We start from the raw sequence: 12481 nt of genomic DNA on the forward strand, positions 1-12481 counted from the left end.
AGGATCTAGATAGCAATTATTCAGTTGCCTTTGCCCATAGGCATGGATGCTAATTAATTTTGTTCTTAAAAAGAGGATGATCATGGAGTATATATGGTCATTACAAGGAATGCAGTGTGTCAAAGAGTTGTTCGTCGTTTGTACTTACATTCAAATTTAAAGAGGTTTGCTCTATTTTAATTCCCTTCTACGTATTAAATTATATTCTTGATTTACTACGTAATTTTTCATTCATAGTAATTAGTTGAAGTTAGGCTGGATCAAAAAATAATATGTGTGTATTTGCAACCTATTTTGTTTTTGCTTCCAGACCATATGGTTGAGTTTTTCTTTTTAAAAGCATTTTCTGTTTACTATAGTTTACAAATTCAACCAGCCCATCTGGCTTCAATCAGCTCATCTGGCTTCAACCAGCACACTTTACTTCAAGCTTCCGTCCGCTCAATATTTAACATTCTGGTACAGCCCATAAGGTCAACTTTCGTTGGCCCATATACACCATGCATGCATTCGAATGATAGACTATGTGGTGATTTTTTTGCCACCTAGCAATTTATATGATTACACTAGCTTACACTGTTTATCTTAGCAATTGTCTACACTTGCCAATATATAGCAAACTTACATTTATTTATAACACATAGACAAGGTTACAATTCAAAAAATAAAATAAAAAACATATAACTTTTTATTTCCTCACGGCAGCGACAACTTAAGCATTACATAACCAACCCAAGTGTCGCTACGGCTAAGTTTTTTATGCTTCTACAATATGGGCTCTGTACTGTTTCCAACTGATGGTATGACTGCAGGGATAAAAGAATAAATACTGGACTCTACCATGCATCCGTGAGTAATTGTTTGCAAGAAAACATGTAAAAACAATTAAGAAAATAATGATTCCAAGGATATGATGTATATGTCGTACTACTTAATTTTGAATGCATCAGATTACTATATGGTTAAAGAATGCAGAGGAAATTTTCCACAAATGGTCATTTGTGCAATCCAGGGAGACTTCTAAGAAGAGTACGTAGGAGCCCAAGAGCGAGAAAAATGACCCATGTGAAAAAAAATCTAGGTGCAAATCTGTTATTGTTGAAGGTGAGTTGTGTCTTTTCAATCAAAGAAGATAAATAATTCGTGCTTCAGCCAGAGAGCATCCCATGGTGCTCGTCTGAGGGTTTATGTTTTGTAGCCACGTCCAGTCCACGCGTCGCCACACCTAACCCATGCGTCGCCATGGCCTTTTTGACATAGCCACGTCCTTCCCACGTGCCAGTGCCTCCTCCCTTCCCTTCCACGTTCAGCCTATCCGTCGGTGTGGCCTTGCTCACCTCGCCACGTCCAGTCCAGGCGTCCATAATCTGCCAAGCTATAAAACAGTCAGACCGCACGTCCTATCAACCAGGATGTACAATATAAGTTGTAGACGGGCGCGGCGTGCCACCGCGCGAGGTTTGCTAGTATAAGCCTACAACCCAATGAAAATTCCCAATGGAGCTCGGCCTCCATGGAGGCTGGATTTCAAATGATCAAAATTCAAATTTCCACATTTCAAAAAAATGGAAAAAAATACACATATACTTAGAGACATAATGCACAAGTGTGTAAATTTTCAGCTCAAAATATGTTAAAATGAGTGCTACACAAAAAGGCAAATCTGAGGCTTCTTAGTAGATGCACTATCCATCCTTAGACTCCATGTATTTCTCCTTTTTGCACAGATCTATGTCAAGGTATTTCATCCTAAAATTTTACACGCATACACATCACATCCTTCTTTACTTTTTTAGATTTTTTAAAACTAAATAGTTCAAATTTATTTATTTATTCAAAAACTTCGGCCTCCATGGAGGCTGAGCTCCAAAACGCCTCACTCACAACCCAAGCCTACTTTCTCTAGTGTCTATTGCCAACAATATTGGAGCTTCTCTACATTTATATAAGACATTTTTGGTTTGTAGTTTGAATCCCAAAAACGTATTTATAGAGAGAGTACATCATACCAACAAATGAAGCTACAGTTTTAGAAGTATTTCGTACTGATAGAAGTAAACGCTCGTCATAGCAGAAGAACCCATCCAGCCTCCTGCTGCTGCCTAACACAACTGAAATGTTTTGAAATTCTTTGCATTAATTTTATAGCTGTAAGTTTTAGATACGATTTAGGTATACATAAGGATCACTTAAAAAGTAAAGGTTCATTGTACGGTGGAAAAGAAAACAGAAGTCACTCAATAAGCATTCCATCTTTTTTTTTCTCAAGACCAAATTATTATAACTATTAGTCCAATTGTTTCCTCAAACAGGGTAGAGACAATATGTGAGATGATAGTTATACATTTACTTGGGGGGGAAGACACTTACATGAAAGGAAGCACAATCACGCCCAAAGCTATCACTACAACTGGATAGTGTTAGGATGTTTCCCCAATCGATGCAAAACTTACAAGCCAAATTTCCACACATAAGGATAAAGAAGCCAATGAAGCGTGTACACCGGAGGCACTTGACAATTGTAGTTCGGCCATGTCTCCGACGAAGGCCTGCTACATAGAGTTTCTCCAGGTCAGTGTTCTCTTGTTTCTTGACTTCCGCCGGACCCTCATCCTTGTTGCCTGCCTTACTCTCTTGAACTAAGGAAGAGGCATTTCTCTTCATACCCTTCATCAGGTGCGGTAGTTTCCCAATTTGTCATTCTCATCTACCTTAAATAAGGATTTACCTTTGACTTAATCAAGATAATATATTTGTTTCCAGTGTCTCGGTGAATAATTTGTAGCCAATAATGAGAAGATGCTTGACTAACTCAGGAAGCATACATAGGCCCAGGCCCAACACTCCTTTACCATGGGTGGTTCTATCTGTTCCACTGTAGTATATCTTTTGCCCCTATCATTTTCCTATCCAATTGAAATTGATATCCAAATAGAAGAAGAGAAAGAAATTGGCACCGCTAGTAAAGAAAATGGTCGATCATGTGGAAGTTCACAAATATGTCTTCACCTATGACACAAAAGAAATGAGAAAGAATCAATCAGTTTTTTCAGCCGATGACAACTTGGTAAATTTGCTTCATCAACACACTTATCAACTGTACCTCATTTCAGTTTTGGCACTGCAGCTTATTACACAAGCATCAACTCGTACGGACAAGGATAGCCCTGTTCTTTTTTCCCTTTTTGTTTTCAAGAAACAAAGTGGATAGAGCTACCCTGCCAGCCAGCCATTCAAGTTGAGCTAAACCTCGTGTTCTTCAGCTTGCAGCTACTTATAATGCATAGGTAGCAAAGCCATCCTGAATGGACATACAATGGAGAGAGGGACTGCTGTTTTTGACAGCAAGGACTGCATCCGTATTTGGTCCGTGATAACCTACCTACCAACTTAAATGGTAGCCTTTTCTAGCTCTTGTGTCGGTGTCTCGGTGGAGAGCCATACGCCCCACATGATCAACTACTACTATATCATCGGAGAAGAATCTGTAGCATTCCAAAAATCAACAGTGCAAGCACTGACAGCCTTGCAGTTAGCCATTAAAGTGTGACCATTCTTCTAATGTCTTCTTGCACTGACATAAGAAAAACCTCTTGACTGCTAAAAATTTCTAGAACATATGGCAATGCTTAAACAAAACTAATGTAGCCAAGAGCTTTCAGTAGTCAGACGCTAATGAAACTTACAAATGTAGCCTTTCAAAGGGGGTCTCTTTTTTTATGCCAACATGTAAAGCAATCACAGTGTAGAAACTTTTATCCAACAAACATGAAGAATAAGGACCACAAGGTAATGGGGTTCATAACATACCTGAATGGTGCTATGGGCAAAAATCCATTGTCTACTTCTCTTGAAGCTAACATCTACCCTTTCCCAAGGAATTCTATTCAGGCTTTTGAGCGTTACTTCTGAAATAGGGGACATATTAATTCAGTTAGAAAAAATATCGTCTTAATCATCCAAGAGAAATGGAAGTATGGAACGGTATTGGATATAATACAAAACACACTAAATAATAACAAAACTTTAGCTCCAATGCAAACATGAACCAGCGAAAAGACTTCGTCATTAGAAACTTGGCATCTATGGTTTCTGCTAGTTTATCAAGTCCTTGGACAATAAACAACACATCATCATGGAAAGCCTGGTACTACTATAACTCCAATTCAGTATCTTACCTTCCATTTCACTTGTAGTTTTTTTCCTGATAAATCATTTTCATCCAAAAAATCAACATCCCGAGCTTTGGTTTTTCCACATATACAACATGTGGATATCTTACATCATCCACAAGATCTTCTTTCTGATGCCAGAGGATTTTGAAACATAAGAACCCTGTTACAGACCAGATATGGGCTGATAATAAATAGATCATTACCTTGGGAAGCTCGTGTTGACGGTGTATTGAAGATGTCTTCCAGCCAACAACGACTGGAATTTTACTCAAGGCCATAAAATAAAGTGCTTTAAATTCTGAATTGGTAAATAGATAGCCAATATGTTTATATTGATCTGCTAAGTACAAATATTCATGGCACAAGGATACAATCGCCACAAACATTTGAGTAAGTGATGACCCACAAGTATAGGGGATCTATCGTAGTCCTTTTGATAAGTAAGAGTGTCGAACCCAACGAGGAGCAGAAGGAAATGATAAGCGGTTTTCGATAAGGTTTTCTCGGTAAGCACTGAAATAGTAGGTGATAGATAGTTTTGTGATAAGATAAATAGTAACGAGCAAAAAGTAAATATAGTAAATAAAGTGCAGCAAGGTGGCCCAATCCTTTATGTAGCAAAGGATAAGCCTGGATGAAAGTGCAACTATCCCTAGGTGGTTTTCGTAATTCATAACAACATATAGCTCATTGAGCTAATGCTATTCCAAGACTATCATTTCAGGAAAGCTCAATGAATGGCATGGCATGGATGATGAAAATGGATCCCTCAAAATACTAAGGACAAAGGATTGGCTCAAGCCCAAAAGCTCAAGACTCTTCATTTTACATTTTAGTGATCCAAGATCACATTGAGTCTATAGGAAAAGCCAATACTATCAAGGAGGGATGAGGTGTTGCTTAATGAGCCTCTTACTTCATGTGCTTTGTGATATGCTCCAAAACCCTCAACTACTTTCCCACATCCACAAATGACCTAAACCCAAAGCCAAAATCGGTCACACCGGTTCTTCCTATCCGGCGCCACCGATTCCAAAAGTCATAGCCACTGCCACAAACCCTAAGCAAATCGGTCTTACCGATAGGGATCTCGGTCTCACCGAGATGGGGTTGTAATCTCTCTGTTTCCCTTCGTAACGTTTCGGTCTAACCGAAGTGAGCGATCGGTCCCACCGAGATTGCAATGTAAACTCTCTGTTTCCTTTTTGTAACATTTCGGTCTCACCGAAAAGAGCAAATCGGTCCCACCGAGTTTACCTGACCAACTCTCTGGAAAGCTTATTACCAAATCGGTCTCACCGAGTTTGTGTAATCGGTCTTACCGAGATTACGTTATGCCCTAACCCTAACCGAATCGGTCTCACCGAGATGCATGTCAGTCCCACCGAAAATCACTAACGGTCACTAGGTTTACTAAATCGGTCCGACCGAGTTTAACGATTCGGTCCCACCGAGTTTGGTAAATTGTGTGTAACGGTTAGATTTTGTGTGGAGGCTATATATACCCCTCCACCTCCTCTTCATTCGTGGAGAGAGCCATCAGAACGAACCTACACTTCCAACTTACCATTTCTGAGAGAGAACCACCTACTCATGTGTTGAGGCCAAGATATTCCATTCCTACCATATGAATCTTGATCTCTAGCCTTCCCCAAGTTGCTTTCCACTCAAATCTTCTTTCCACCAGATCCAAAACCTATGAGAGAGAGTTGAGTGTTGGGGAGACTATCATTTGAAGCACAAGAGCAAGGAGTTCATCATCAACGCACCATTTGTTACTTCTTGGAGAGTGGTGTCTCCTAGATTGGCTAGGTGTCACTTGGGAGCCTCCGACAAGATTGTGGAGTTGAACCAAGGAGTTTGTAAGGGCAAGGAGATCGCCTACTTCGTGAAGATCTACCGCTAGTGAGGCAAGTCCTTCGTGGGCGACGGCCATGGTGGGATAGACAAGGTTGCTTCTTCGTGGACCCTTCGTGGGTGGAGCCCTCCGTGGACTCGCGCAGCCGTTACCCTTCGTGGGTTGAAGTCTCCATCAACGTGGATGTACGATAGCACCACCTATCGGAACCACGCCAAAAACATCCGTGTCTCCAATTGCGTTTGAATCCTCCAAACCCTTCCCTTTACTTTCTTGCAAGTTGCATGCTTTAATTTCCGCTGCCTATATACTCTTTGCATGCTTGCTTGAATTGTGTGATGATTGCTTGACTTGTCCTAAAGTAGCTAAAATCTGCCAAACTCTAAAATTGGGAAAAGGTTAAGTTTTTATTGGTCAAGTAGTCTAATCACCCCCCTCTAGACATACTTCAAGGTCCTACAAGTGGTATCAGAGCTTTGGTCTCCATTTGCTTTGATTTCCATAGCTTTTGGTGGTCATAGCCTTGGTTTCACAACCTAGGAGAGTATGGCGTCTAGCGAGGGAAATTATCACCGTAGAGGTCCTTACTTTGATGGTACTAATTTTGCTAGTTGGAAGCATAAGATGAAAATGCATATTCTTGGACATAACCCCGCCGTTTGGGCAATTATTTGTATTGGCTTGCAAGGTGAATTTTTCGATGGGAGAGAACCGAACCGTGAAGCTAATGCGGAAGAATTGAAGATGCTGCAATACAACGCTCAAGCATGTGATATCATCTTCAACGGATTGTGCCCCGAAGAATTCAACAAAATCAGCCGTCTTGAGAATGCAAAGGAAATTTGGGATACTTTGATTGATATGCATGAAGGTACCGAGTCCGTCAAGGAATCCAAGTTGGATGTGCTCCAAAGTCAGCTTGACAAGTTCAAAATGAAGGATGGTGAAGGTGTCGCTGAAATGTACTCTAGGCTTGCTCTTATCACAAATGAGATTGCCGGCTTAGGGAGTGAAGAGATGACCGACAAATTCATCATCAAGAAAATCCTAAGAGCATTGGATGGAAAGTATGATACCGTGTGCACATTGATTCAAATGATGCCAAACTACAAAGATCTCAAGCCAACGGAAGTCATTGGAAGAATTGTTGCTCATGAGATGTCACTCAAGGATAAGGAGGAACTTCACAACAAGTCAAGTGGTGCTTACAAAGCCTCAAGTGAAGCCCCCACATCATCAAGTGAGAAACAACCTTCAATGAAGAATTGAGCTTAATGGTGAAGAACTTCAACAAATTCTACAAGAGTAGAAGCAAAGAAAGAAGCTCCAAGTCAAGGTCTTACAATGACAAAAGATCTTCTAGTCAAGAGCGCAATTGCTACAATTGTGGGAGACCCGGACACTATTCCAATGAGTGTACGGCACCCTACAAAAGAAGAGAAGATTCCCCAAGAAGAAGGAGCAAAAGAGAAGAATCACCACCAAGAGAGAGGAGGAGTAGAGATGATCGTTATGAACGAAGACCCTCACGGAGAAGCAAGGATTCGGAAAGGAAGGACAAGTCATCAAGGAGCTACACAAAACAAAGACATCAAGCTCATGTTGGTGAATGGGTTTCCGGCTCCGACTCCGACAATCACTCCGAGAGAAGCTATCACTCCGACTCCGAATATACTCAAGATGAAGGTGTTGCCGGTCTAGCACTTGTGTCAACCAACTCCTACAACATATTCGACTCACCAAATGAAGGTGTTGGAAGATGCTTCATGGCCAAAGGTCCAAAGGTAACACATCCTGAGTATGTTGATTTCAATAGTGATGAAGATGACTTGCTTGTGGATGATGATTTACTTGTTGACAACTCTAGTGATGAATACTATGATGAAACGTCAATTAATCATGCTAATCAAGATAAAACGAATGACAATGATAAGGAGAAGATTGAGCTTCTAACTAAAGAACTAAACACTCTTAAGTTAGCTCATGAAACTATCTACGAAGATCATCGAGAACTTTTAAGGGCTCATGAGAAGTTACGCTTTGAAAAGCTCAATCTTGAGCAAGAGCATGAGTTCTTAAAAGCAATCAATGATGATCTCCGCAAGAAAAGTTCTTCTTACATTGCCAAGCGTTTACTCTTATCTACTTACATGCCTCAAGTCAAGTCTAGTAACAAGTACAAGAAAGATACTTCCTCTAGTAGTAACAATAATAATGTCAAATCCAATATTGTTGCTTCTAGTAGTTCTCTTGATTCCACTAATGATTCTCTTAGCCAAGTTACACTTGAGCAAGAAAATAGCTTATTGAAGGGAATTATAGAGAAAGGTGTTTACAAGAGCCTTGCCGGGAGTAAGCAATTCGAGGAAATTGTACGCAAGCAAGGAAGGCACCGGAAGAATCAAGGTGTTGGTTTTGAACGAAAGTTCAATGCCAATGGAGTTGAGTGGGAAGAAGATCAATACCCCAAGACGAAGTTTGTTCCTCAACAAGAGAAGTATGATCCTACTTCCTTCAAGGGAACACAAGCTCAAGATGATCTTCCACCACAAGACCACAAGAACAAAGGCAAGGACAAGCTTCAAGAAGAGATTGATGCATTTGAAGAAGCACCTAAAGCCTCGTTCAAGTGGGTCCCCAAGACTACGTCAAGTTCTACTTCATCAAGTACAACTACAACTCCAAGGATTCCCATCAAGATGATGTGGATCCCGAAGAAGAAGAACTAGAGAGTTCTTGAGGGTGACTCCGCCAACATTCTTCACTCATATCATTTTGGCAAGAACAAGTGCAATCAACTTCCACATCTTGCACTAGTTCAAGGAGTCACAAACCCTCATGTTGGTAAGGCAAGGGACAAGGTAACCTAATGATTTCATGGACATCATCTTGTGTGTGCATCACTCTATGTCTATGGATATTCTTGTTTGTTCCTTGTGGGACTAACCCATGTAGGTAAGTTGAAAGTGCAACTCACTCCAAAGGATTGCTCCAAATGATCTACATCAACATTGAGCATCTACATCTTCAACACCTACCTGAAGTCATCATCGACAAAACCCAAGGTTAGTTCATCCCTCTAAGGGGGGATCTCACATCTAGGGGGAGCTTAACTCTAAGAATTGAGTCAAAGCAACTCTAATGGTGTGAACACATCAATGCATTATGTAAAAGTGGTAACCCCACTTGAGCTTAAACGATGAGTATGACCTATGATCAAATGTTCTCATTTGACTCCTAAGTCAATATACTCATATATAGATGACCTAGTCATCGCCAATTGTTTGATAGATGCTAGAATTGGTTGTGCATGCTTTGCCACATATTTCATTTGCCATCTTATTGTGTGAGCATGTTGGTGCATACTTTACTCATTCAAGGACATCCACTTGTTGTTTTGATTGTTTGGGTTCTTTTCTTCTTGCCAAGTGGATGGACAAGAATGCCTAACAACCTTCTTTAGCTATCTATGCTTTTCTCATCTCAAACTCTATTCATGCTACATCACAAAATTTGATCAAGTCAGATTTGAACCACTCTGTGTGAGGAGCACTCGGAGTCCCCAATTCGTCATAGACTTAAACTTCCAAAACCTCTTTGTGATTCTCGGTCAGACCGATTCCTCCATTTCGGTCCTACCGAGATCACTAAGTTGATCTGAGTTTTCAATCTCGGTGCAACCGATTTGAACTTTTCGGTCTCACCGATTTGCTGTAACTAAACACAGTTATGCATCTCGGTGCCACCGACTTGTTCCACTCGGTCACACCGACAGGTCGGGCTATATATAGCCACGGGCAAAAGTTTGGAAATTTCTCCGAAACCCTTCGCCCGCGCAACAGCTCGCTCTGCCATCGTGGTCTCCGGATCGTCTCCTCGTCGCCAGCAGCCTCCTGTCGCTGGTCTCCGCCGCTGTCAACGGATTTCATCCCCGCCGTTGCCGCCGTAGCAAGTCCACCGCCAAGTTAGGGTATGGACTTGATCTTTGTGCTATCCACGTCTGATTCCTAGCACATTGTACTCTTATTGATTCTTGCCACGATTGACACTCTTCTATCCAGCCAAAGTAGTTCATAGATTAGATGTGATTCAAGTTTTTAGGGTTAGGTTTCCGCCGAAACCATCTCGGACCCACCGAGTTGAAAAACTCGGTCTCACCGATTTGGCTCATGCCATTGCACTAGTGACTCTCGGTCTGACCGAGAATTACTAATCGGTGCGACCGATTTGAGGATTCTATGAAACCCTAGCAGTCTTGGTGCCACCGAACTGTGACTCGGTCCAACCGAGATCATCAGTTTAGGTTCCAAAACTGCTTCGGTATCACTGAGTTTGAAAATCGGTTGATCCGAAATGCTTTCTGTGGAAAACTAAAACTGAACTTTTGAATCATTCTTTTGCAAAAATCTCTGCATTTTGTGATGCTCATCTATTCTATCTCATCTATAACTCTTCAAAGGGTCAGCAGTCAGCTTTTGCAGTATGTCAGATCAGGGTGACAGCCATAACAGGTCAGAAGAGCAGATGAACTTGAGTGAGGGCACTAGTCCCTCAACTACAGATGAAGGGAGCAGATGTACTCCTAGGAATTTGCCTAAGGCTGCAACTAGGAAAAGGAGGAAAAGAACATCAGATTCTGAGGATGAAGATTACAAAGCTGAGGAAGATGAGGCCACTTCCAAGAAAGTGGTGCTCAAGAAGGAATATGGCTCTGCACAGAGCACAAAACCACGTCTGAAAAGGAAAGTTCCTGCCAAGAGGACACCAGTGCCAAAGGCCAGAAAGTCCACTCAAATGCCAGCTCGGGCTCAACCCAAAGAGGCACCTGCAAGGAAAGAAATTTCATCCAAACCTCAGAAAGTTCCTACAGGAGAGACTTTGAAATTCACAATTGAGTCAGAGGATGATGGGGCTCAAGACAAGAAAAATAAGAGAGCTAGAACCACAACTGCCAAGGTCCATGGAAAGCCCTCAATGAGAAGGGATTCTGATGAAGAGGAAGAGGATGCTGCACCAGCACCTAAGGCACCCAAGCTCACGGGAGATGCAATCAGATCAGGGGCTGCAACATCCAAGCCCAAGGATGCGCCCAAAGCTGCCTCCAAGGCCAAGCAAGTTCCAAAGAGGAATACTAGGAGTATTCCAGCTGCTGAGAAGAACAAGGCCCCAGTGCCCAATGTTGCTGAAGATGAAGATGAAGAAGGACAGGTCCTAAGAAAGCTCAAGCCCAAGATACCAGACCACAATGATGCCCATCATGTGGCTGAGGACATGAGAATCAGGAAGGATTCAGGGCTGAGACTGTGGAGGATGGAAGATCCATATGCTTCAAGAAGAAGAACTGCTGTTGACTACAGGTTCCATACAAAGGAACAACATGACTTTTATGAAACCATTCTGTTGGACAAGAAGCCTATAGTCTGTGACATGAGGTGGGTCGACTGGACCTACATCAAGGACAATGAAGAGCACTACCATGGAGTGCAAGAAAGCTTTGTTGCTTGCGGAGTTGCTGATTTTGTTGGACAGAAGTTCACCCATTGGAATGATGAGCTTATCATGCAGTTCTACTCCACAGCACATTTTTACCCACATGGTAGAATTGTTTGGATGTCTGAAGGTACAAGGTACCAATCCACTGTTGAAGAATGGGCAAGTCTGATAAATGCCCCCAAGGAAAATGAGGATGACCTGGACATTTATGCAAAGAAGAAGTTGGGTCACAATTCAATGGCTCACCTGTACAAGGAGATTCCAGACAAGGCAGTAGAGACTCACAAATTTGGATCAGTTCACTTTCTGCTGTCAGGGTTGCCAACCATCAATTGGATTCTGAGGCACACTTTGTTGCCCAAGTCTGGTGACCATAACATGATCAGAGGGCATACCATCAACATGCTGCATGTGCTTGATGTGCCCCAGAAGTTCAAAGTCATGAGCCTAATTGTTGAAACAATTAAGAGGATTGCAGCAGATCAGAAGAGGAGCTGTGGATATGCACCTCAGATTCAGGAATTGATCAACTCAAAGATGGGCACAGGGAAATATCAGTTGGATAAGGAACATTTTCCACTTTATCCAGACTTTGAGGACAATGAGGTTGTCATGAATGAAGATGATCCACAATCAGTTCAAGCTCAGGAGAAGAAGGAGAAGGAAAAGAAGGAGAAGGATGCCAAGATGCCAACTCAAGAGGAGGCATCTGAATATTTCTTGAAAACCAAACAGGAGCAGCTTGGTTACTTGATAGCATCAACTCTAAGGATTGAGAAGGGGTTGGCCACCCTCACTCAGAATCAGGAGAGCCTTGAAAGAATCATGGAACAAAAATTCTATGATTTAGATGTCAAAGTAACTGAGATTCAGTCAGTTGTAGAGCAGCTGGAGGATGACATGCAGGAGAGGAAGGGCAAGACTACCACCAATGTGTTTGCCAGAGTGCCCAGAG

The 12481-nt window shown here is 41.8% G+C and overlaps 1 pseudogene; it reads right to left on the reverse strand.

Moving 5' to 3' along the window:
- Positions 1–1148: 1148 nt before the first annotated feature.
- On the reverse strand, positions 1149–4565 carry LOC123039279 (uncharacterized; annotated as a pseudogene).
- Between the last annotated feature and the right edge of the window lie 7916 nt (positions 4566–12481).

This window comes from Triticum aestivum, chromosome 2B (genome assembly GCF_018294505.1).
Source record: "Triticum aestivum cultivar Chinese Spring chromosome 2B, IWGSC CS RefSeq v2.1, whole genome shotgun sequence".
Classification (NCBI taxonomy): Eukaryota; Viridiplantae; Streptophyta; class Magnoliopsida; order Poales; family Poaceae; genus Triticum; species Triticum aestivum.